The sequence below is a fragment of the Anolis sagrei genome, chromosome 1, assembly GCF_037176765.1.
Source record: "Anolis sagrei isolate rAnoSag1 chromosome 1, rAnoSag1.mat, whole genome shotgun sequence".
NCBI classification, from domain to species: Eukaryota; Metazoa; Chordata; class Lepidosauria; order Squamata; family Dactyloidae; genus Anolis; species Anolis sagrei.
The window spans coordinates 123,931,512-123,951,110 of record NC_090021.1 but is presented as its reverse complement, the minus strand read 5'-3'; the positions used below and the strand labels follow the sequence as shown (position 1 = coordinate 123,951,110).

The window sequence follows — 19,599 nt, the reverse complement described above, 5'->3', positions numbered from 1 at the left end:
ATGGCTGTGAAGGCAGAAGAAGACTGCAACAGATGAGAAGCCACCAGTCATTGGCTTAACCATTCCACTGGATGTGCACCTCATTCTGTGAAGACTGTGTGTTGGTTGGTTGTGCACTGATCTCCACACATTAAAAAAATCACAGGTGTCTTCCATGAAAAATTAAATAAACCAGCAAAAGTTCTATGGTGATCAGTGAGTGGTTATTAGAACAAGATTGTGAAATCTGGAAGCCCCTAGCCACATACTGGCACATAAGTAGTGGACATGGATGAAGCCATTCTGCCTCAAGGTCCAAGGCAGTTGAGTAGTTCAGAAGCTGTATCCATGACTGAGCAGCTTTATTTAGGATCCATTCTGTTCATCCCATACAGGGAGAGGGCTAGAAAAGTTCCCCTAAACATAGTCTACGTCTCTAATCCCTGACTGGACTGCCATGTCCAGAGGAGTCACCATCTTGTGATCAAAAAAGAAAAATAAAGTTTGGAACATAGAATGTACAGACATAGTTGGATAACATAGACAATGAACTCAGGACTGCTATTATTGCAAGGAAAAGATGGGGTTGGAAAAAGCAACGTGAATTGTATTCTACTTTTCACCAAATGTGCGGAACACAACACCAACACACTCTTCCTCCAGAAAAACAAGACATCATGGAAGCCAAAGCATTGTCACTTCTTAGACTATGTAATTATATGTGCCAGAGACTGCTGCAATGTGCTTCACACAAGAGCCTTGATAGGTTTTGATGATTGCTGGACAGACCACCGAGACAGTCTTGGTCGCCTTAGTGGATGATCTGCGCCGGGAGCTCGACAGAGGGAGTGTGTCCCTGTTGGTGCTGCTGGACCTCTCAGCGGCCTTCGATACCGTCGACCACGGTATCCTTCTGGAGCGCCTTGCGGGGATGGGTCTCGGGGGCACTGTCTTACAGTGGCTCCGGTCATTCCTGGAGGGTCGCTCCCAGAAGGTGTTATTGGGGGACACCTGTTCTACCCCACATCCTTTGTCGTGTGGGGTTCCTCAGGGCTCAATACTGTCCCCCATGCTGTTTAATATCTACATGAAGCCGCTGGGTGAGATCATCCGGAGTTTCGGGGTACGGTGTCATCTGTACGCAGATGATGTCCAACTCTGTCACTCCTTTCCACCTGCTACTAAGGAGGCTGTCGAGGTCCTGAACCGGTGCCTGGCCGCTGTAACGGTCTGGATTAGGGCGAACAAATTGAAATTGAATCCAGACAAGACAGAGGTACTCCTGGTCAGTCGCAAGGCCAAACAGGGTATAGGGTTACAGCCTGTGCTGGATGGGGTCGCACTCCCCTTGAAGGTGCAGGTTCGCAGCTTGGGTGTGATCCTGGATTCATCGCTGAGCCTGGAGCCCCAGGTCTCGGCGGTGACCAGGGGAGCATTCGCACAGCTTAGGCTCGTGCGCCAGCTGCACCCGTATCTTGGGAAGTCTGACTTGGCCACGGTAGTCCACGCTCTGGTTACATCCCGCTTAGACTACTGCAACGCTCTCTACGTGGGGTTGCCTTTGAAGACGGCCCGGAAGCTCCAACTGGTCCAACGTGCGGCAGCCATGACACTAACAGGAGCGGGATGTAGGGAGCATACAACCCCCCTGCTGTACCAGCTCCACTGGCTGCCGATCTGCTACCGGGCTCAATTCAAGGTGCTGGCATTGGCCTATAAAGCCCTAAACGGTTCTGGCCCAAAATACCTAACTGACCGCCTCTCGGCCTATGAGCCCTCGAGGACTTTGAGATCTTCCGGGGAGGCCCTGCTCTCGATTCCACCTGCCTCACAAGCACGGCTGGTGGGGACGAGAGATAGGGCCATCTCGGTGGTGGCTCCTCGGCTGTGGAACACCCTTCCCGTGGACATCAGGCTAGCCCCCTCCCTGCTAATATTCCACAGGAAACTAAAGACCTGGCTATTTAAGAAGGCATTTGATCAATAGTGCAATGACTGGCAATTGACCATAGGAATGGAACACCGGAAATGAGATCGAATTGTGGCTTGACGATGAGACGATTCGGAATGTAGTAATAAATTTGTTAAGATGTTTTTATGATTATGAGAATTGTACACTGTTTTGCACTATGCTCTGTAGATTGCACTTGTTTTTTGTCATGTTGTACACCGCAATGAGTCCCCCTTGGGGGCTGAGAATTGCGGTATATAAGCGCAGTAAATAAATAAATAAATAAATAAATAAATTGATCCATGATAGCCATCAAGATTGCCCCAAAATGCAGACTCCAAGGAAGAAAGATAAGACGTAAAATGAACCCCCAAGCCCTTCAAGAGGGCTAAATGAACCCTTCTTTAAATAACACTGAATGATCATCTACCAATAGAAAACCCGAAAAATGTTGAGGAACATTGGAATAAATTGAAGACCACTATCATAAGAACCTGTAAAGAAACCAATGGATACCAAACTAAGAAACATCAAAACTGGTTTGATGGAAATGATAACGAGATCCAACAGTTAATCGATAAGCCAGTGATCTCTGCTGCATGACAGCTCCAGGAAAAATGCAGGGAACAAAATCAACCTCTGTACATGGCATTCATTGACCTTGCAAAGGCATTTGTCACAGTGAATTACAGTGTTCTCTGGATGATCCTCCAAAAATCGGATGCCCCCTGACAAATTTGTGAACATCCTGCTGCTCCTCCATGATGCTATGATGGTAGCAGTCTTGAATAGCAATGGCTCCCAAAGTGACCTATTTAAGGTAGAATCAGGACTCAAACAGGGATGCGTTATTGCACCAATCTTATTTTCTATCTTCATAGCTATGATACTTCACCTTGTTGATGGGAAGATTCCCACCTCTATGAAAATCATATATTGGACAGGTGACAAACTATTTAACCTCAGTAGAATGAAAGCCAAACCAAGATCAGAACAACATGTGTTACAGATTTCCAGTATGTTGAGGATTATGTAATCTGTTCTCATTCAGAAGAAAACCTACAAGGCACTCTAAACACAATTTCAGGACCATACGAACATAGAGAAAACCAAAGTGCTATTTCAACAGACACCAGCCAATTCTTCTGCAGTGCCAAAAATACAGCTTGATGGTGTAGTGTTGACAATTTCTGCTACCTTGGCAGCCACCTCTCCACAACTGTCAACAACAGCACTGAAATACAACACCATATGAGCTCTGCAAGTGCAGCATTTTCTAAAAATATATATTTGTGATCTCAGTGTCCATAATCTAATCTTCTAAACAATTTTTAAAATACTTGCTCAGAATGTGTTTCCAAGTACTTCACAAGAAATTGAGTTCTTTATCAAAGTTAGAGGATATTATGTCTGAGAATACAGACTGGTGTGCATTTTTCAAAGGGGGACCTTCCCTTTTTCTACCAAGGAAAATCAATACACTATGACATGGGCGAGGGTCTTTTCCACTGTACTACCTTGATTGTGGATTGTCCTTCTCTTTGGATCCTACCTGTTTTTTACTAGGACCAGGTTAGAACATGGCCTCTGATCAAAATATTTGGGGCCTAATGATTTTACCCAAATCTTCCATGACTGAGCTCTTAACTCAAATCACTCTTATCTCAAAGCAATTTCCATTGCAATGATACTCATTTGTTCTGCCCCCCCCCCTCAAAGAAAGAAAGATGAACTTTAAAATGGTCAAAGCACAAAGTTGTGGCAAGGAAGCACAAAGCACAAAGTGAAGAGGCAGAAGCATCATTTTCGTCATACTGTATTCAGTCCAGCCTTCTTCCCTCTCTTGCTCTTTCTTTTTCTCTCTCTCTTCATGAAGTTAAATAAATCAGGAGCTTGTTGATCGAAAGGTCACAGGTTCGAATCTGGGGAGCGGCATGAGTTTCCGCTGTCAGCCCCAGCTTCTGCCAACCTAACAGTTTGAAAACATGCAAATGTGAGTAGATCAATAGGTACCACTTCGGTGGGAAGGTAACGGCACTCCATGCAATCATGCTGGCCACATGACCTTGAAGGTGTCTAGGGACAACGCTGGCTCTTCGGCTTAGAAATCGAGATGAGCACCACACCCCAGAGTCGGACACGACTAGACTTCATGTCAGGGGAAAACCTTTACCTTTACCCTACTACTGCTTTTCCCTTTTTCACACTACATCTTCTAGCTGTTACACGCTGAATTAAAAGTGCAGAAATAGTTTTCATTCACCTAACTCAACAGCAGTTTCAGTAGGCTCAGGCAAAAGCAAACTGCTGAAGCTTCTACTAGTTTTTAAGTTTTTCCTCATTTATAATTTTTACCATAAATTTCCCACTGCTCTACCACCGGTGAGGAAGTCTGCAATAGGAATTGCAACAAGGGTCCTGCATTTACTGATGAAAAGGGCCTTGTGTCTCAATTGCTGTTTGAATGGACCTCCTTTGCCCAGTTCTGTAGCTGGCTCTTAAAGGGGATTGGGACTTCCGGCTTGTGAGTATGTTTGATTAGTAGATACAGAGGGAGTTTCTGATATATAACTAAGTTATGAATTTGTGAGTACAATACGGAATGCCAAGAAATATCATCATAACACACAATACCTTACTTTTAATAAAATGTGGGTGCCATGCTGCCCATTTGTTGATAGCCTTGCCACCCATGAATTTGTTTAATGATCTTTTAAAGCAATGCAGGAATGTGTTTATCACAATATCTTGTAATGATGTTCATGATGCTCCTTCCATTGACAGAAACTGAGTTAGATTCCTAACCATAAATTTTAGTATAGTTTTACTTGGGCCAAAAATATCTTCTTTGATACATATCATATTGAAATGATTGTGTGTGTGTGTGTGTGTGTGTGTGTATAGGAAAAAAAATTCTAATATGAGATACAAAGCTTGCCTTCTCAGAAATTGCTTTGCAACTTCTTTTTCCTCTGTTTTTTTCCCCCTCCGACTCTGGCAACATTATTGTCTGAGAGATTATACCAACCATATTGGCTGCAGTGTTATAATGTATGTAGTACTGGCTACTCATGTAGGATATTACTGTTATTCTCAATTAATGTTGAATCCCTAATTTCATTTATATTCTTTTTTTTCTTTGCAGGGAGAACAATATAGGTTTCTGTGACTTAATATAAAGAAACATTTGGCTCTGTGATTATCTATGATAGCAATACTTCGATTCCAGAATTGCTTCTTTCCCCACTTTATTCTGCAAGCCCACATGCCCTAGGAGTATAATAATAAGTTTTGTAAAGTACAGTTTAGTAAAAGTCCATCAAGAGTATGCATTCTGCAGGAATTTTCAAAATTATTCATTTGGTTTATGCCACATGACATAAAACTTCCCGTTTTGTAATCTGATCTATTTGTGGCTGGTTCGATATTGTACAGAGCCTTCAGGCTTAAGCAAATATGAACATACAAAACTACCGTATCTAGTAGTATTCTTATAAAATGTGATTGTTTGCCCCAGTAATTCTTATTCGCTGAAAAAAGAAGAATGTATCAACATATTAATAGAAGAATAATCAAATTAGATTGATATGACAACCAAGAATAATACTAATTAGACAACAATTGAAACACGATATGAGTAATGACATGTAAATTAATATAATGACTCCACAGTTGCATTCTTACTAGAATTTCAGAAGTCTTAGCAGTAAATTTCTATAGATAGCTTGATACAGTTAAAACAATAACTGTTGATTTGGTTCATTGCTTTATCCAAGTTTCAAGCTGCTGGACATATTTAGAAACCATGAAGAAGAACAAAATGTGCAGATATATAATATGTTTAATTACTTTATGTTTTCTTTTTAAACAATACAATCAAATAGCTTTATTTGACAGATGTAACATCTTTCAATTGGTATTGTTTTAAGTCTCTGAGTGGGTTCTGTAAGTGCTTCCTAATATTGAAATCCCTCTTGAATGCTTAAGAACTAATGAGTTTGAAACTCCCCTGCCTACATTCATACATGCTTTGTGTTATAAGTTACATATGCAAATCTTGGGAGATGCTGTGCTTTTGAGATATTTCATATGAAGAAGTATTCACAGGGCACAGTACTTGGGTTTCTTCAAGGCACTGAAAGTTTCTTAGCATTTTAAAAGTCAATTATAGGTGGTTTAAAGTTTCCTTATGGAGTTGTGCTGAATCAACTTGGCACTCTGGGGAAGTCGTGATAGAAGTCCTCAAAACAAAATGATGAACACGTCCTTTAGAAAGCCCCAGGCAGCCACAGCCAGTATAATTGTATCATCTCTCTTAGTAAAATTGTTATGTTGGTGTGATCTGTTCTTGCAGTGTTTCCCAAATGTGAAGAAATCATCAGTGGATTTGAAAGAACAATATGTACAAGTTAGAAGAATGTCAGCTGTGGAAACTATGAGTGATGCAAAAAGAGAAGGGAAAAAATAAAATAAATGAATGAATGGGAGTTTCATGAAGACTCATCAAAGTAATGCTAAATACAGCAAGAGTTTGGAGGAAAATTGGATAGTTCAGCATTAAGATACACCATGAAGCTTCATGATAGAAATGACTGTATGCCACCCACTCATCATCTCTCCCCTGTGAATATACCTGGAATAGACAGAAAATGTTCACTTCCATTTTAAGTTAACTCCAGCTTGTTATATTCTGGAAAAATGTCTGGGAAAAATAGATGGTTTAATCTTAACAATAGCTAATCAAGCTGTCTTATTTTAGCTAATAGTAGTTAAGGCTAAACACAGTGCGGACTTTGGATATAGCACTTTATTTTATTTATTTATTGCATCGGAACATACTAAGGATACAGTTCTAATGTATTTTAAAACTAAACAAAACCTCCCACAAAGTTTGAAAACTTGGCATTATATTAAGTGTCCTTTGACCAATAGCTGGCCACTTGGAGTGCCCTCTGGTATTGCTATAAGAAGGTTCTCCATTGTGCATGTGGCAGGGATCAGGCTGCATTCTAACAGGTTGTCTGTGATTTGCTCTTCTCCACACTTGCATGTTGTGGACTCCACTTTGTGGCCCATTTCTTAAGGTGGCTCTGCATCTTGTGGTGTCATGATAGAGCACTAAACTGTGGTTATTAAAATGAAAATTAAAACTCCTTCTCCATGTGGCCATAAAAGAAGACATCCAAGATTCAGTGCAATACATTTTTGTCATAGTAAAAACCACCTCTCCCTTTTAATGTTTTGGATTTCAACTCCCATCAGTCCCAATGACCATGACCAGTTGGGAATCCCATGAGGCATAATCTTAAATGCTTAGATAGTGAAAAAATGGTTATAAACATGACTTATTGTGACATTGGAACTTCCTTATTGCTCTGGTGTGTTTTAGCAATTCTACTAGTTCTCATTTTCGAGAGGCAATAGAGAAGAGTATCCTAACATTACAGCAATATGGGAAAAAAATCCCAAAGTATTTTGTGAAGAATTAGATTTTCAAGTAGAAAGTGAAGATTTTTCCCATGTACAATGGCTTGAGAATAAAAATTAGGTTTTTGCATGTCAAGGAATGTTTCTTAACTCAAGTAGCATCAAATACTGCCAGACAGCCAAGTCATGGTGTCTAATGACACTCACCAGATTCAGTGTCCTCGGATGCTTCCAGCCTGTTTTGGGGACAGAGACCCTTGCCTGCGATCACATGATGTTGTGTGACTTCTAAAGAAGTCCCAGCCACAGCCCCAACCCCAATTGGGGTAAAAGTGCCCTTGGATGGTTCCTTCACAACATGGGAGGTTTTGCCTGTTGTGCCAGCTCCAATGGAGCCAGCAAGGATCCTCCCCAGAAGCATGATGCTTCCCATGTGTGATGTGGAAAGTGTCACCAAGAAGGAGCTGCACATGGGGTGATGGATTTGCCCTGCTCTCCCCTTTCCTCCATGAAGCCAAGCAAAGCAGGGCACTTCGCCTGGCCTTTTGATAAGGTAATAAAACCCATCCATTTTGGATCAATTGGATTATAGCATGAAATACCTGCCATTTGGGGTAGTTGGACCTTGAAAGGGAAAGTCACGCAATCCCTTATCTTTTTTTTCCTCTCTCTTCCCCATTGATAACATTTACTGCCCTTTTCTAATATCCTACTGACCTTGCAAAAAAAAATCATCTCTTGATCGGATAAGTAAGATAGCCCTATGTTCATGGAAGAGATGGCCTGCCAGGAAATTGTCCGGTTCAGCGAGAAAGCTCACTCATCCAGTGCAGGAATAAGACTTGGCCCCCATCTACACTTACTACAATGAGGTGTTGGGAGAGCATTATCATGAGACATCCAAACAACACCTCATGATCGTGAACAATAACCCAGAATAAATCTGAAAAGTTTATTCTAGGTTAAAACAACACCTGCAAAGGTTGAAACCTTTAGGATCTGTGCAGGCTTGAGGTGCATGTCGAGAGTGCTTCTGGGATTGCCATTTGCAATTTACCACTTGTAAATGTTGCATGGAGTTTTTGAGGGGGAATATTCCTCTTCCCTATCAAAAGCGCCATTTCATGTTTTAGAGGTGCCATGGAGAAAAGGGAACCATTCAGCCTCACTGAGGAGGCTGTTTTAATACTTTTTATGTTGAAAATTAGAGCAAGAGACTGATGACCATATGCCCATGCCATTCCAGAGGTGGAAGTGTGGCTACCCCTTCACTGAAAAGGTGAGGTTTTGGCCCACTGTGCAGTCATCAAATGATATTGATATTGTTGTGGCTCAGCTGGAGCCTCAGGTAGAGGATGATGGGTTTCAGATTCCTGAACATGTTCTTATTCTTGATACAGACAGTGTTGATGCTGAAGACAAGGAGTTCCAGTTTCCCATGGGAAGGGATGTTGTCTTAGAAGATGTTTCTGATCTTAGTAAAACTTCACAGGTGCAGGTGGAGGAGTCAAGCTAGCCTGAGTGTGCTCTACCTGCTGATTCTCAGGCTGGCAATTCCCAGCTCCAAGATAATGAGTTATTCAACCTTGAAGGCTCTGCATATCTAGGTAGGGAGGATTGTTTGCAATTCAGGGTTCACCATAGTACAAGGCTTGCGAACAAGAGAGAGGTTAGAGGTGAAAGGAATGCTTTCATGCTGGTAAAGTATATATAGTGAGCTGATTGAAGGCAACCTTTTGTCAGTGCAACTTCAGCGAACACTTCTTGGGATTGCCTGGGCTTTTGGGCAATGCTTTTGGCTTCTTGGGACTTTGATTTAGATCTTGGCTTCTTGGGAATCTTGTTTGATAAATGCTTATGGATTATGCTTCATGTTATTTGCCTTTGGACTTTGGAAACTCTGCCTTTGCATTTAAGACTCTGTTTGGCTATTGAAATTTTGCAACTTTACTTTTGTGTTTAAGATTTTGCCTTTTCTTTAATAAACTACAAAACCTACAGCCTTGGTGTGTGTGGTGTTCTGAGCAAGGTGAATCTATCATGAGATCGACAGATATGGCCAATGTTTGCATAAGCTGTGTGTGTGTGTGTAATCCTTAAGCTTATAAATAAAAAAATAGCAGTAACATTCTAAATGTTTGCATGTGTGTGTGAGAGAGGGGAAGTGATTGGATGTATTTTTAAAAAGTATTTTCTCACTAGAATAAAAACTGACTAGTATCCAGGGTATATTTAATGTCTAGTTCTGGAAAAGTTTATAAGGTAAGTGAGTATGCAGGGATTACATCCAACCACATAAAGTAGGTCACTTGCTGAAATGAAGATTAAAATTAGAAATATTGAGCTTTGAAGGCAAGCCAGGCTGAGCAAATGATGTTGTAACATTTTGTAGGGGAAGCTTTAATTATTCAAAGAAAAAAAAATTCAAGCCCCTTGCAGCCTGTTACTACAACATCTGTAAGAGCCATATTAAAGCTGAAGGTAAACGGTAAAATCAAAACCTGTCAAAACCATTGTGATAGTAAATTCTATGTTTGGTTGAAATAACCCCGCTTCCTAGTGGTTTTTACTGCAAGTAGTAATCTAATAGGTATGCCAATGTAAGCTGATATCATGGAATTCTGGATTCTGCTGGGCCATATAAAACTTCCATTTTTATTGAGAAGTAATAAAGAATATTTATGGACAAAATAATAAAAGAGTATTATTTTTACCTTGTGAATGTTACTTTTTTTAAAAAACAAACAGAAGTATAAAATATGTACATCAATCTGTTACCATGTTTCCCTGAAAATAAGACACTGACTTATATGTATTTTTCCTCAAGAAGACACACTGTTGCATATTTTCAAAGGATGTCTTATTTTTATTAAGTATGGTACAACAACCTGCATTTATGGGATGATCCCTCTGGGCTCAGTAGTAGACTGCTTGCTGAAGTTTTTCCCCTATCCCCTGGTGTTTGTGTGGGGGTGAGAGAGACCCACAGACTGTTGCAGATCAATGCTGGGGAGCAGCAGCTGTACTGGCCTTTTTTTGGTGGCAAGAGAGACCCACAGACTGTTACTGGTTGGTGCTGGGGGAGAGAGACCCACAGTGCTGATTAAAACGGCAGCCACAACTTTACTTCTTCCCCCTGATACCCCAAGCAGAGCATCCTGCTCCTCACTTCATTGAGGAGACTTTTACTTTCACATTTTATGTCTTCCCCAATGCCCCAGCTTGCCGCATGCACAGAATGGCTGGGACCTGACAGGTGGAACCAACCTTGTACGCTGCATAGCCACAAGCTATCACTATGTCTTATTTTCATGGTATGGCTTATATTGCGCAAATGCTTTGAAATCTTGCTACGGCTTATTTTATGGGTATATCTTATTTTGGGGAAAACAGGGTACAATATAAGCAGATTTATGAATACAACATGTGGTTAGTACAGTGGTTCTCAGCATAGGGTCCCCAAATTCTTTTGCCTACAACTCCCAGAAATCCCAGCTAGTTTACCAGATGTGGGGATTTCTGATAGTTGAAAGCCAAAAACATCTGGGGACCCCAGAATGGGAATCACTTAGTAAAACAATGATAACCTGAAACTGATGGTTTGTATCCATCCTTTGTATGGAAAGAACATGTTTCTTTCTTTTCCTAATTACCAACTAGAGTCATTGGTGATCATACATTATATCTGTGTAAATTATGGAAAGAGGCAATCTCTATATTTTTGAATACCTTTGGCTGAATTAGAGTACTTCCTCAAATTTACCACCTATATCCCTATAAAGCTGCATTATGTTGTTCATCCATTGGAAATGTGCCAAGGAACATGGTACGTGATTTGATGGTGGCTTGCCAGCCTCGCTCCAGAGAAATTTACACATCCATTGAATATTTAGAGAGACTGCTATGAATCTTCCTGCTGTGCTTCTACTTGCATCTTTCTCTTGTCATCTAGGGGATGTTAAGCTTCCAGTTGCTTATCGTTCATTTCTTATTTAGCAAACATATTTAACTGAATTCAAATTAACTTTCTAAAACATCTCTTCTTCCAGGATGCTATGCCACATCCTGCAGCCTTGATTTCCACAAGGAAATTTTTCTCCCCAGTGGGCAAGCTGTTTCTTTCCTCATGCTCTCTGCCTGGCTCTTACGAGCAACTTTGGTCTCTGGAAAATTGAGGAGAGATAAAGATATAAAGAGAGAGAGCCCAAGAGGCAGCTCAGATGTGAAGACGCCAGCTCAGCAACTCTTTCAGCTAGGAAAGTTTCCTAACTCTTTTATCTGTGTTCAAAAATGAAAAAAAAAATGAAGTGGATGGGCTAAAATCTTGACAAAGCAAAAGAGCTACAAAATATATAAGGGAAAAATAGCTGAGGATATCACTGATGGAATAATAACAATTTAAAAACAAAACTCTTAAGCCATTACAGCTATTCTGGTGTTCCTCTTTCAAACATTTCCTATATTTGTTCTCACACATTCATTAATTAAATGGGAAAAATGGTTGAAATTCTTTGTTTTGAGTGGTTAGCAGCAAAAGAATCATCCTAAAACACCCCAAGAAAATTCTGCTTTTTATTATTGTAAATATCAAATTGTGATACTATTAATACATTAGAATATCAACACATTCTTTTTCTTTAATCCGAATTTTGTTAAACTTGATACCATGGTTTGTTTTAGGACTAAGACATAGCTCACGATGTGGGACATATCCTGAGAAAGCCCCCTAGTTTAGTCCCCTTCAATCGCAGAGTAGAGAATAAACTGCTTACATCACCCAGTAGTCTCATTCTAGTTTGGCACAATTACATAGGTTTTAGTTTCCCCAAATCCCATTCCTATGGTACAGTGGCCACTGTGTGTGTGATACATCTCTAATCTGGAAATGAGAATATACATTTCCACACCCTGACAGTCTGAGGAAGATTATCCTATAGTAACATGAAATTATTTGGAAATAGTCATGATATAGTTCCAAAGTTCTGATATGCATTATCAAAGATATACTATGCTTTGGGTGTGGAGTGGGTAAGGCAAAAAAGATTCAGGGTCCTGACAATATTTTAGTGATCAGTAGATTTATGCAGGTAGGAACAAGCTTTAAAGGCTCATCTAGAATAAGCCCTGCCTGTGTGTCCTTCTTGGTGAGTCCTTCTTTGGGAATGGAAAAACTGAAAGTATCAGATTCCCTTATACCCTCTGCTGCAGGGTGAGACCTCCCTTCTCAGATGACAGATAAAGGTTGGCTATTAAAAGAATGCTGAGGGCCAAGACGTCAATTTATCAATTTTTTACTAATATCTGCCAGTTGTATTATCTGCCTCTTCATTTGCATTTCTTCCTTAGGCACAAAAATCAGAGTCCTTAACTAATTGTACACCTGGAAGGTACTTTTTCTGGAACTACCTGAGGCCAAGGACGTGGAAATCCTTCAATCTAAATTTTATAGCACTTTCTCAAATCTCAAGCAAACTTTCTTCCTGTCCTTGTTGCACAGGCATTTTGAAACATGGTGGTGTTAGTACAGGTTGGGTATTCACACAAAATTAAATGTGCAATTTCTTCTTAATATGTACATTTACTTACACATTTTCCCAATTTTATGCTTCCCCTGAGACATATATGTTTTGCCTATTGTGCACATTTTGCCTTTCATATTTAAAATATGTCCACTGTTTTTAAAACATTTATTTCTCTGAAATGTCCCAGAAGGCTTGTAAATGTGCACATTCTCAAAGTGAGATCTGCTTCTTCTTGTAATGAGCCTTGAAAGGTGGAGAAAGGCTCCTTTTGTTGAATCCAACAAATCCCGGAAGCTGCTTCTACTGATCCAAGCCAATATCCTTATCTATTTATGTCCCACAAAGCTCAGAAGAAAGAATATGTGACTGCTTCACTTAACAGCATTGTTATATCCACAAGGTTGCATGCCTGAACAGAGAACTGCTGTGTATGTGTATGTCCAAATGTGTAATAACCTGAATTATCAATAATGAAAGAACAAAAGAAACAGTTATAGCCACCTGCCGTTTCTAAAGGCAAAAAAGCTTGGATGACCTTTCCAGAGGAGCACCAAAGACTTCCAATAATGCTATTTTTTAAAATTAAAAAATGCAAATCTTGATCAGGATCTTAAGAAACTCCACTGTATTCCAATAATATGTGATGTAGCTGCCTATATATCAGCTAATTAGTCAATTGTACTCATAGCAGAGAGTACAGTGTTTTCTTATTATGGTATCATGTTTCATAAAAGAACAAGGTTCAATTACTGTCCAAAATTGCAGCATTCAATGCGGACTCATCCTTCCTTTGCATGACATGGTAAATCTAGAATTGGTGTTTAAGTAGTAGCAGTTGAAAACACTGTTTAATATCACTCTATTCTTGACTTGAACTAGTTTCCCTCATCTATTCATTAAAACATTTGCTTTCAGTGAGTGTTTAGCACATTGCTTATATTTGTATGCTAGATGTTGATTTTTATCAGCCAAGAACTTGTGCAACATAATATTGTGCCAACCAGGACAGAATGAGAAAGAGGAGTGAGACAATCCATAGTACTGGCCAATTTTAGTGCCTGGGAGATTTTGAAGTGATCACTGTCAAGCATGGTTTATCCTTGCATCAGATAGCATCTCACTTCTCTTTATCAACACACATTTATGTGGCTGCACAAAATGTGTTGTCCACAACAATTTTCTGTTTCTGATAAGTGAGTCCTAACCTAACAATGCAAGATATTTTGGAACATCCACACCAATATTTAAACTAGAAAAACATGGAAGTAAATAATGATTGGCTGCCCTTTCACACATCTAAAATCTGCTGCCTGGAGTGGATGTCTTATTCTGCTACATGGGAGGTGCAGCCCCCAAATTGTTGTTTGAATAGGTATTTTTCTTACCTATGGCACGTACAATGGGAATTAATTGTGGACAGGTAGCTAGACAGACAATAGAGTCAATGTTCCTTTCCTCAAAGCGTTCACAACTGGGTCTGCTTGACTTGTTAGTGGTTTTTGGTAACATGATTTTTGGGGGCTACCTTGCTGGGGTGTGGGTTAAAGAAAAACAGTCAAGCTTTAACTCTCACCAGAACCAAAGATGACTAAACTGAGCTTAAACTTCGGGTATATCATGGAACATTATGACTCTTTGAGAAGATGTTAATCTTTGGTAAAGTGAAAGGTAGTAGAAAAAGAAACAGAGAGACTGTACTGCAGGTGAATTGATTCCATCAAGGAAGCCATAGTTCTTGTTTAAAAGTTCTGAGCAGATCAGTTGATGACTGGGGATCTTGGACGTCTCCCACACATTGTGTTGGTGGCAAAGAACAACATCAATTATGTTAAATGGGATTGTCTTCAACACTCCAATTGCCCCAGAGAGCTACATTCAGATTGTTAACTGGGAACAAATAAAGGAAGCAACATATCAATGTTTTTTATTCATGTTGATAAATGTTAAACCATATATATTTTCATGTTTATAAGCCTCTCAAGCCAAAATTTTATAAAACATGCAGGATATAAATGATAAAATCATCTCCATCATCATCAGGGATGATCCCTGCAATGGCAGAGATGGCTGAGTGGCCAGAAAACTCCCAAGGATTCCAGTTTTAATTTCCAAGCCATTTTCTTCCTTTTTCCAGTTCTACTTGTAGAGCCTTTGCTTATGTTTAAAACAACTGAAATGAGGACTTTGTTGGATAATGTTTTGAACTTTATGGGATTTCCCAATTTCTTTCATTTACATTGTCTTGAACATTTTATTGGTCATCCAAGATTTTAAAGGTAATGCTGTATTACTCCAGACAATTAAGAGAGGACTAGAGTAGGCAAGTTATTTTAAAGATGATCAATTAAACTTAAAAAGTTGTGTGATCATAAACCTTACTAAGAAAAATACATATTTTAGTATTGATAGAAGAGCATAGCATTTGCAGGAAATCAAACATTGTGAATAGTTTATTTATTCAATAATACTGTAGATGTCTGAAACTTTGCGTATTTTCTTCATTTCTTTGGAATTTGAATTGTGCATATGCCAGAAGTGAGCTGTGACATGGATAATGAAATATTAACTGTGCTATGTGGTTTTATGATGTGACTGTCACAATCCATTTTAGATGTCTAACAAGAGATTGTACAGCTGGACCTGAATTGAGACTTAAACATAGTTTTTGAGTTTTCTGAAAAAAAGTGTAAATGTAATAAAATGTTTGATCTCGACAGATATGACCTCTTGTGACGTATTCTGTATATAATAGGAATAATATTCCACAGCTCCTTTCTCAAGAGCACTAGGTTTGTGTTGTGTTTAGGCAAGTTCTTGCAAACTATTTGCTAGTCTAAACATAGGCTAGGAGAAGAGTGAGAATGCCCTGCAGATGAATTGACCCAACCAAGGAAGCCAGAGCCCTGAGTATTCAAAACCTAAGCAGGCCAGTTGACAACTGTTATTTTAGGAAATCTCTCATATATAGGGCTATTCGTCAAAGTTGACTTTACATCAAATAACAACATGGTAAGGGAACATGGGACTATGGTATATGATAAGATCACTTCTGGGGGCATCTGGCAAGTTCAGATTGAACTTTAAAAAACTGTGGTAGAACAGCCAACTGATCTTAACGGGTGCCAGTAAGTATATACTGTATGCCAAAAGCACCTATCATTTGCTCAGAACAATTTTCTGCTTCAGGATATACTTTGCTAATTTTATCATACTTGTGATTAATGCACTTTGTAGATAGTACACCCACACATAAAATGCACTGGAAAAATCAGTATACATGATACTTGCTGAAGAAATGTTTGTGATAAAATTGTATTCGGAGGTAGCTCTTTTCCATTTTCCTTTTTGAGCAAAGTTCATGTTCAGAATTGTCTATCCAAATTTGAATTGTTAATAATACCCTATATATAAGTAAAGGTCATGCTGCCTGTTTCAATTTGTTGACTCTTTCAAAATAAGAAACCTTGTTCTTGTTTTCTGCACATCAGTTTTTTATGTGAGCATGTTGTTAATTAGTGTCATTAGCTTCATATACCCCTGCAATTTCTAAAGTTCATTTGAAATTGATTTTGGAAAGAACTGAAAGCATTTGAAGGAGATACCAACAATCTTGCGAACTTAGTTGTTGGCCAATCACAGCTGGCAATCTAAGGATGAAATCTTCAGGTAAAGATAGGAGGAAACATAATGATCATCACTGTTTTTTTAAATATATATATATAATATATAAAGACATAACTTGTAATATTGAAAACATCTAATAACACCACAAAACACAGAAAGAAAGGCATACATAAGAAAAAGAAAGAAGAAATACATAGTGTTAACAGAAACCTAAGCCCCCGCCCCATTACAAAAAGCAGCATTTTGCTGCTGAAGTTAAAAGAAATGAATGGTAATAACTGACATAACTAATTTTCACAATATCAGGTCGAGGCCACGTCCCGAAGGCAGGAGAAGAGCAGGCTGGGCCCAAGGAGGCGGCGGACGAAGTAGCCCCAAAGCCGCTTTGCCTGCCGCTTCCCCCTTCTCCTGCCTTCGGGATGTGGTGAGGGGGGGCAGGTCCACCCCGCTGGCCATAGTTTGAGGACCCCTGATCTAGGGTTTTGGAGTTCAGTGTCACATATATGCAGACAATCCCATTATCCTTTTCTACCAAAAGCCAAGGATGCCATCCTGGTCCTGAACTGTCAACTGTAATTGACTGGTTGAGGGGTAATAAATTGAAATCAGATTCTGACAAGACAGAGATACTCCTGGTCAGTTGAAAGGTCCATCGGGGTATAGGGATACAACTTGTGCTGGATGGGGTAACACCCCCACTGGAGACACAAGCCTGCAGCTTGGGGGTTATTTTTGATTTGTTGCTTAACCTTGAGGCCCAGGTGTCCACAGTAGCCAGGAGTGCCTTTGCACAGTTAAAACCTTTGTGCCAGCTGCACCATACCTTGAGATGCCAGATCTGGCCACACTAGTCCATGCCTTAGTCACATCCCACTTGGATTACTGCAATGCACTCTATGTGTAGCTGCTTTTGAAGAGATCTCAAAAGCTTCAGCTGGTACAAAGATCTGCAGCCAGACTACTTGTGCTCCATACAGGTATTGAACCACTCCCAATCTATGACAACTCCACTGGCTCCCAGTTTGCTTTTGGGTGAAATTCAAAGTGCTGGTTATGACCTTTAAAGCCCTAAACCCCCTGGGTCCAGATTACCTGGCCAACTGCATCTTCCTTTATGAGCTCACCCAAGTGTTACAGTCAGCAGATGGAACCCTGCTCTTGGCCCCACTGTTGGGGCCTGTCAAGCTTCTGAGAATGAGGATTCACTGGTTGAGTCTGGTGTTTCTGTGGGGGAAAGTGAAAGTGTTTTTTGAGACAATGGAAATGTTTGTGGTAGATCTGTTGTCAGGGAAACAGGCAATGACTTTCATGAGAATCAGTGAGGGATTGACTCTGAAAGGAATGTGCAGGAGACATTTACAGATTTGATGGGATAGTGAGAAAGAGAGACAAATCTGGTGTTCCCGGAGACTAAAAGATTAACAAAGGGAACACAGGTGTGAGAAAGGATGATATCATGAACAAGAGGGAGTATTCTTAAGGAACTGAAGTCAATGTTTGGTGGGAGATCAGTGTTGGATTTTCACATGCCAAGTTGCCTGCCTTGGGAGCTCTGAGTTGGGAGTCTGTTCTTGGATCCGTATTTTGTTTTCCTGTTTAAGTTCCATATCTCCTGTTTGGATTATAAATCTTGTTTCAAGTTTCAAGCCTTGGAGATTATAGTCAAATTCAAGCATCAAGCCCTTGGATTATGATCATGTTTATGCTTTTGGATATAATTCTAGTTTAAGTGCAACAACCCTTGGGTTACAGTTACTTGCTTTTGCCTTAAGTGATTTTGGGATTCCTATTCAGAGTCTGTCCTTGCTTTTTGTTAAGCTTCTGGAAATCTAGCTCATGGATGTATTTTGAAACTGTTTTTAATATTAGATACTCTTTTCTTAATAAACGTATAATTCTTGTTCATCTGTGTGGTGTTTTGGTGAAAAAGGGATCAAGTAGGCAGCAGGGCTGAAACACCCTCCCCCATCTCAAGTACAGCTGGTATAAATGAGAAAAAGGACCCTCCATCTCTGGAACTCTCTGCCTAGAGAGATCAAAATGGGTTTTTCTTCATAGAGTCTGTAAATGCACACAGATCTTTCTCAGAAACCCATTCTCCCTCAGAAACACATTCTACATATCTCATCCAGGTTTTATCAGTTTTATCACCTTTATTCCTAGTGTTCTATTTATCATGTTATTTTGGAACTGTTTATTTTATTTTGTTATTTCATGTATTTATTTTGATGGTATTTTTGCTTCTTGTATTTTATGTTGCTGTACTGTAATTTTGGGCTTGGCCTTGTGTTAGCCGCCCCGAGTCCCCTTTGGGGAGATGGTGGCAGGGTATAAATAAAGATTATTATTATTATTATTATTATTATTATTATTATTATTATTATTATTATTTATGAGCACATAGGTATATGGAGAGGAGGATACTTGGAAAAACTGCACAAATTGACAAGAAGTGGAATATGGATTTGGCTTTTAATTTAATCTTTTAAATTAAAATTAAAAAAATATGTTAACTATGAAACAGTTATACTGTGAATTTGTTGGTCAGTGTTCAATTGTCTGATTGTCTTTGTTGTTTGTGTAAATGTAAATTCGGTTTTATCTTTTTGTTTATGTTACTTTGTATTTTCATACGGCATTGAATGTTTGCCTCTCAATATGTTGTAAGCTGCCCTGAGTTCTCACTGGGGAGATAGGGCTGGATAGAAATAAAGTCTCATTCATTTATTCATTCATTTCTATTCCAAACAAAATGTTTGAAATATCATGTTACAGAAGTGCTGTATCAAAGTTCTATGGACTTTTATACATTTTATAACACTACAGTACATATATACGAGTGAAGACTAAGCATACTCCCACTTAGTGTACACCAGAAACGTTAACCCCGTTACAGGAATTAATGTGGTTTACAGTACAAGCAAGTGTGTGTGTGTGTGTGTTTGTATAAACAACACCTTACAGCAGTTTGAAAAGCATTAAAAAACTTATCCAGTTAAACATACAGAAAAATATTGCACAACCATTGAATATCCTTGTACCCCAAATTTATCACCTGCTGGTGTCAAGGGAGCACAGAAGGAGACAACAGTAGCT

The 19,599-nt window shown here is 39.5% G+C and overlaps 1 protein-coding gene across 2 annotated transcripts in view; it reads left to right on the top strand.

Moving 5' to 3' along the window:
• The window catches only part of CSMD1 (CUB and Sushi multiple domains 1), a 1,217,927-nt gene that overhangs the window by 632,200 nt on the left and 566,128 nt on the right, over positions 1-19,599 (top strand). The gene's annotated exons all lie outside the window — the stretch shown is intronic.